This window comes from Columba livia, chromosome 2, assembly GCF_036013475.1.
Source record: "Columba livia isolate bColLiv1 breed racing homer chromosome 2, bColLiv1.pat.W.v2, whole genome shotgun sequence".
Classification (NCBI taxonomy): domain Eukaryota; kingdom Metazoa; phylum Chordata; class Aves; order Columbiformes; family Columbidae; genus Columba; species Columba livia.
Window position 1 is genome coordinate 33,370,109 of NC_088603.1, and position 6,902 is coordinate 33,377,010.

At 37.9% G+C, this 6,902-nt stretch overlaps 1 long non-coding RNA gene across 2 annotated transcripts; it reads left to right on the forward strand.

Moving 5' to 3' along the window:
- Positions 1–239: 239 nt before the first annotated feature.
- LOC135578836 (uncharacterized) lies at positions 240–6,108 on the forward strand. 2 transcript variants are annotated; one of them, XR_010470972.1, is made up of 4 exons: positions 240–426; positions 2,567–2,630; positions 3,780–3,910; positions 5,564–6,108. It is a non-coding gene; the product is annotated as an uncharacterized LOC135578836 (long non-coding RNA). The 2 variants fall into 2 exon arrangements; XR_010470971.1 differs by lacking the exon at positions 3,780–3,910.
- The last annotated feature ends 794 nt before the right edge of the window (positions 6,109–6,902 follow it).

Genomic DNA, 6,902 nt, shown 5'->3' on the forward strand with positions numbered 1-6,902 from the left:
AACAAAAACAAATGAACTTCTCAGATGCAGATGATGAAAACAAATCAATAGCACCATTTTTAAATAGTATTAGCTTCAGGAGACAGCTGCAAGAGTAAATAGGTCCATTTGTTTTGAAATCCTTCCTGAACATCATGACTCATCTTCCAGATCTATTTTGGGCTCTGTCGTATGTGTGTGTGGCTGAGGTCACACAAGCAAGTAATCCAAGTGGCTGAAGCAGTGCAAGTTGTCAAAAGGAATAGTTTATTACGTGGATTTGCTGTATAGAAATGTCTCTTCATGCTCTGCCTGTTCATAAAAGGATATGAGCAACAATCTGCCTCAGCTGCAATGACTTAAATCTTCTTATTCAGAATCAGAGAGAGCTTCAAATTTCTTCTCCAGATAATGACAAATCTAACACTTTACTTCCAGGGAAATCAGGTAAAAATAGCTAAGATGGCTTTTTTTTTAATCTGGAAAGCATGTTTAGGGGGGGTCAGAGAAACAATATATATTTCATATTAATTTTTAGATTTAGATAGTACCTTTTGGTCTAATAATGCCCCAGATGACTAAAAACAAGCTGATTTCTAATTAGGGAAATTCAGTATGTATGAGTTTGATTATAAGCATGATCATGAGTGCCTTTTATAGCCTGGCCATAAACTCTGAGGGCTGCAAAGAATGCAAAACACTGATGCTCACTCACTGAGACAGCTGCACAGAGAGGTGTTGAGCTGGGGCTAGTTCAGGGTATGTGATGCGTTGTCTCTGGCTGGTGGCGAGTGATGCTCAGCTGCGGGAGCAAACCTCTCCAGTGGTAGGGAAGCAGATGTGTCAGAAAAGGAGAGGAGTGTGTTTTCTCCAGTTTTAAAGTTTTTCATTTAGTCCTTCTGAGAGATGAGAACAGTGATGTACTTTAGTGGAAGCATCTGGATGAAATGATGATAGCTCTTTGAGTCAGACAGTGAGAAGAGTCCGCTAATTTCAATAGAGTACTGTCAGTGTGCCCTGATCACCTCAGAGCAATTCTCGCTTTTAGGTTTGTCAGTTTTGGAATTTTGGGAACAGTATCATGTTATAAACGAATGAGAAAAAAAATAAAACCTGTGATCTGCACTACTCAATAAAAATTCTGGGGCACTTTATGTCTCACTTAGATTCTGACTTTCAAAGAAAACTTGATTGGCAGTTTGGTTGGGGGTTTTTGTTGCTGTTGCTGCTGATTGCCTATTTCTTTTTTGAGGTTTTATTTTATTTTTTTCCCCAAAGCTCCTAAACCCTTCACAGAACTCCTAAACTTTCTAATCAAATCATATCAAGGATGGGTGTTTCTTGAAACCTTGAGATTTTGGAATCCATATAGGGGACTTTGTTGGACTCTGACCAAAACCTCATCTCTAGGTTTAATTCTTTTCACCAGTGTTCTGGGAATAATGTATGATGGGAAGCAAGTCACCTTATGGCCAGGATGGGCAGGTCAAGTATGTCAGCCACTCTCTGACATGTTAGCCACTCTGATTGTTGCTTCCAGGTCTTGCTATAGTGGACAACCTGATCCTGTCACAGCAAAGTTTTGAAAAAAATAAAATAAGTGCTTGGCAATCAACAGTAAAATGACCAATATAAGCTTATTAAGAGTCTTGATCACAAAGGTATCTGGGCATCTTGGAGCCAGCAGGTATTTATCAAACAGTAATATAAAGTCCCTTATATTTCTTATTCTCTTACTACATATCACCAGTACGTTTTATGGTGGATGACTTTATAATCTCTCAAGATCTTTTCAGAATAACTGCTAAAGTAAGTGAAGAAACAACAGTTACATTTTTCTAATCAGCTACCCAGAGAAGAGGTTCTTCCAGTTCCTGAAGGAAAACTGATGTTTGCAAAATATTTGTGCTCCACATAAGTTCCACTCTCTGCTACATGCAAGTGAATTTATCAGCGTTATGTCTTCCAGATTCTGAGTATTTATTTGTCTTTTATACTAATGTGACAAGAGACCCTAGTATTTAGAATAGTTCTGGCAATAAACATATCAAGAGGTATGAACAAACACCAAAACCTAATAAACACTAATTAGAACAACATATGCTGTTATCAAACTAGAGGCACTAAATCATACCCATGTTCATTCACCTGGAGCAAAGTAACCTCAGAAGCATACCCAGCAGCATTCTAATAAGTGAAATGTGCAAAAAATCCAAATAGCTATGAATTTATCTTAATTTCGTGGGATTTATACCAGGATTATATGTTAAAGGAACAAGGACATTTCTTTAGCATTAAGTCAGCTGAGTAACTCCTGTCACCTGTAGAAGCTCATGGGCTAGTTTCTGGCAGATATCAAGCTAGCATGCGTAGACTCTAGGAGGAAGGGGTAACTTGCCTTGCAGTTGTTTTGATTCTTCAAGATGTAGTCTTCATAGCAAAAGGACTGACTGGCATTGGTATATCCTGCTCTAAAATAAATAATTTAAAAAATTAAACAAATTTTTTAAAAGACAGAATATACTTTTTCCAAGGCACACACAAAAAAAAAAAAAAAATTACTGTGTCTAAATTTCATGTTTACCAGGTCTGGGATGTACAGACCAACCTGAAGAATCATCTTGGCTGTCTATATAAAATCCTTTAATAAGGTAAGCCCATAGCAGCTTTTGCTTTGGCATTTAGTGAGTTTTTTAATCGAGACCATAGTGCTTGCCTACCTCATGGCAATGTTCTGGCATTTTAATTAATGCAAATCATAGACAGGTTGCAACAGAAGACAAGGTGCAATGGAAACATAAACTGCTGATATGTGTTTATGCACTCTGCTAGAGAAATAGGGGAGCTCCAGTACAAAGGAATCTGCTGAATGCTATAAGAACACTAAAAAATAGGCATTTTTGCAGAAGTATTGGCTGTCAGTTAATAAGCTCACTTTTCTCTCTAAGGAAAATAGCATTTTCTTCTGTAAAGTTTTTTTTCATTTTGTTTTGTTTTGTTGGTTTGTTTTGTTTTTTGGTTTGGTTTGGTTTGGTTGGTTTGTTTGTGCTTTTTGGGTTTTTTTTGTTTGTTTGTTTTTTGTTTGTTTGTTTGTTTGTTTTGTTTTGTTTTGGTTGGTTGGTTTTTGTTTTCTTTTCCTCACAGTGTTCAGTACTATAAATTACGTGCAAGGGACTTGGTTGGAATTTACAAATGACTATAGCCTTTTATTGTGTTTTATGCACTTGTAAAACTAGAATGGCTACTGTAACTGAAGTAATATAGTAGGCATTTTCTATGAAATTTGATTTAGGGAAATCTAATGTCTGATGAGAACTTATTGCATGATTGAACATTAATATTCTTTCCTGCTCTTTTGTGGTTTAATACCTTCTTTCTAACATAAAGTTCATTGGCATTCTTCCAGTCATGCTCAAGATTATTCATGACGTGATCATTTACTGCCTACCTTCAACTCTTCGGGAATTTTCAGTCTCAGACAGTTACTGTGTTTGAAGGACAAGAGGAAATGGCCTCATGTTGTGCCCAGGGATGTTTAGATTGGATATTAGAAAAATTTCTTCACTGAAAGGGTTGTCAAGATTTGGAATAGGCTGCCCAGGGAAGTGGCTGAGTCATCATGCCTGGAGGTATTCAGAAGACATGTAGATGTGGCACTTAGGGACATGGTTTAGTGGTGGTCATGGCAGTGTTTGGTTTACGGTTGGACTTGATGATCTTAAATTTCTGTTCCAGCCTAAATGATTCTATGATTCTGTGATTTTAAAGTTTTGCAAAAATCAAAATAATTATTTCTTCAGCACTGTCCAAAACTTCTGGCTACTAGTGAGACAACCTGTCCCTCCCACCGTTGCCTCACACGAGGAGCTACAGTGATAACCACCAACAGCACAGCTGTAGCTTTGTTCCATGCCGATACCCAAGACTGATGGTGAGTGAAGTTCCTAAGTTGACAAGGGCCTTTAAGGGTTCCTCTACACCACTCTTGTCTTTTTGATGTGTGACTTTTATCCCAGTACACTTAAAGCTATTTCTTGAAATGGATTTGTGCTAAAAATAAAGACCATTGAACCCAAATGTGCCTGAACTCTATAGGTTTGATTTGCAGGGAACATGCCTTTCTGCACTGCCAACTTTGTGCTTTTAAGATGAAGTCTCCTCACATTTGCTGTTTAAGTTAATGATCTGTCTCTAGAAGACTGGTGATTGTAAGACTGTCTGCTTTCATTTAGATGAAATCTCTAGGCCTGTAACTGCATGGAAAAGTTACTCTGAGCTCACTTTAAATTTTCAGAAACAAAGTCAGGATCCTTCCAATTAAAAAGAAAATTGGCTTTTTCTTGCTTTGTTTGCTTTTTGGTGGTGGTGGTAGTGGTTTTTTTTGGTTGGTTGATTGTTTTTTTTGGTTGGTTGTTTTTTTTTTGTTTTGGTCGCTTGGTTGTTTTTTTAATAGGATGGCTTTTTTTCTTGTAAAGTTTAGGGGTCTCATTTGAGGTTATAGATTTCTTCTTATCATTTTGGATTGAAGCACCTTTTCTAAACTCAAATCTTTTGCACTTGGCAAAACAGCACATTACCTTTATTGTTATTTTTTGTCACTCTCATAGAGAAATTATTGACTCTTGAAAATCGCTTTGAGGATCTTTCAGAAGACTACTTCTTATTAAATCAGGCTGTAAATGATCAGAGTTAGCAAAATATACTGAGTAGTCAAGTGACCCACTGATCCCTATGTGAATATCAATTACATTAGATTTTTCAGAAATGGAATGAAATGAAACTGCATTGGGTTTGTCAGATGCCCTCTTTGCTTTTGACCAAAGATATCCTATCTATAATAATGTAAGCAGTTTTAAGCATAAAGAAATTAGGCTACAGATGTCAGACAGAAAAATAAACACAGAAAGGAGGGAAGGGGAAGGGGAAGGGGAAGGGGAAGGGGAAGGGGAAGGGGAAGGGGAAGGGGAAGGGGAAGGGGAAGGGGAAGGGAAGGGAAGGGGAAGGGGAAGGGGAAGGGGAAGGGGAAGGGGAAGGGGAAGGGGAAAGGAAAGGAAAGGAAAGGAAAGGAAAGGAAAGGAAAGGAAAGGAAAGGAAAGGAAAGGAAAGGAAAGGAAAGGAAAGGAAAGGAAAGGAAAGGAAAGGAAAGGAAAGGAAAGGAAAGGAAAGGAAAGGAAAGGAAAGGAAAGGAAAGGAAAGGAAAGGAAAGGAAAGGAAAGGAAAGGAAAGGAAAGGAAAGGAAAGGAAAGGAAAGGAAAGGAAAGGAAAGTTAGAAGGAAATGAAAACTGAGAAAATCTGAGTAATTCAAGCAGTTTCAATTTGAGAGAGCTGATTAAGAACCAGAAACTGGAACTCTTGACACTGACACCCTACCCCAATGCAAAATGAGGTTGCCATGTTATAATAAAATAATTTTCTGCTCTAAGGAAAACTGTTTTTTTTTTTTTTTAATCAGGAGATGTTTTATTGCTTCACGGAAATAAAGCAGTGGGATATGCAGGATGCTGCACTATATATACACCGTCTGGCTATATTACCTGTTGACAGATTCCTTGTAATAATTTTCTACACCTTCCCTCTTCCCAGTGTCAACTGCCTAATGGATGGAGAAAGGGGCAGAAAGGGCCTTGGCCTGCTTTAAAGAGGATAAAGAGGGAACAGTCCAAGTTTGGAGGGGAAATCCTCTATCACAGTTATAAACCAGCATGAAGACAGTGTTGGACACGGTAAGTGCCTTTCATTCTATAGGCTAATGCTTAGGGCACTCGATTGGTAAAGACCTTGTTCAAGATGCATGCTCCATGGGGATACATGAATGTAGGACACCACCACTGAATTAAAAACAAACAAACAAAAAACAAAAACTCAAACAAACAAAAAGCCACCACAAATAACAACAACAAAGCAAACCAACCAACCAACCAACCAACCAACACAAACGAAAAACTCCACAAACAAGTAGAGACAAGTAGGTTTTCCACTCTCATATCAGTTTTTACTCCCCAGGCTAAAAGGCTGGGATATTTCTTCTCTATTGTCCTTCTAGCCTTCTAACCATTGCATTTTTAGATATAGCTAAGATTTTCTTGAGTCAGAACCATACATTTAAGTTCATAGTGTTTCTTCTGTTTAAAAACAATTCTGAGGCTTTAGCTCCTTCACTGTCTTGTCTCAGCTCCAGTCAGCATGTCATGGCAAATCTCACCTTGTATTGGCAACAAGTCCACCCTGCTGAAGGGTAGCAAGGGGACTATTCTGTTTCAACCACTGTCATTCTAAGCTTTCCCCGAATTTCTGTGCCTTCCTTCAGGCACCAGGAACAGCAGGGTTTCTCAGCCTTCCCAGTAGTTGGCTGCCACTTCATAATACCAAGAGAGTGTTCAAACAGCATATTCAGCAAGTACAAAAAGCCTCATTTGAGTATTCAATTACTGCTACCCGGTAGCTGAACGTTAGCCAAGCCATGGCAATGCAGAAAAGACAATGAGACTTAACACTTCATGGCTCCCTCTTTCATCTTGCCAGATATTTTTTTTTTTTTTTTTTACAATAATTAAGGAAATATATGATGCAATACAATATAATCTAAATATTACTTCCTCATAAAGTTTAAATCTTCACTGCCTGTCCAGTCACCACACTTTTGAATCAGTCGCCTGTTTGTTGAAGAAGTAGAATACAAAGTGATTTTTGTAGCATAACTGTAATAGCATTTCTTATGTACTAGCAAATCACTTAGAAAGAGATTTCCACACGCAGAGTGAGTGCAGAGGATCTAGCATTTGCACAGGATATGTCAGGAAGCTTTGGAGGTCACACTGATATTCTTATTTAATTAAAAACCAAAGCACATTGGAGGTTTTTCACCTTTCAATTTCATACTTATCCTCACCTTTTTATTTTGTAACTATTTTCCTTGTATTTT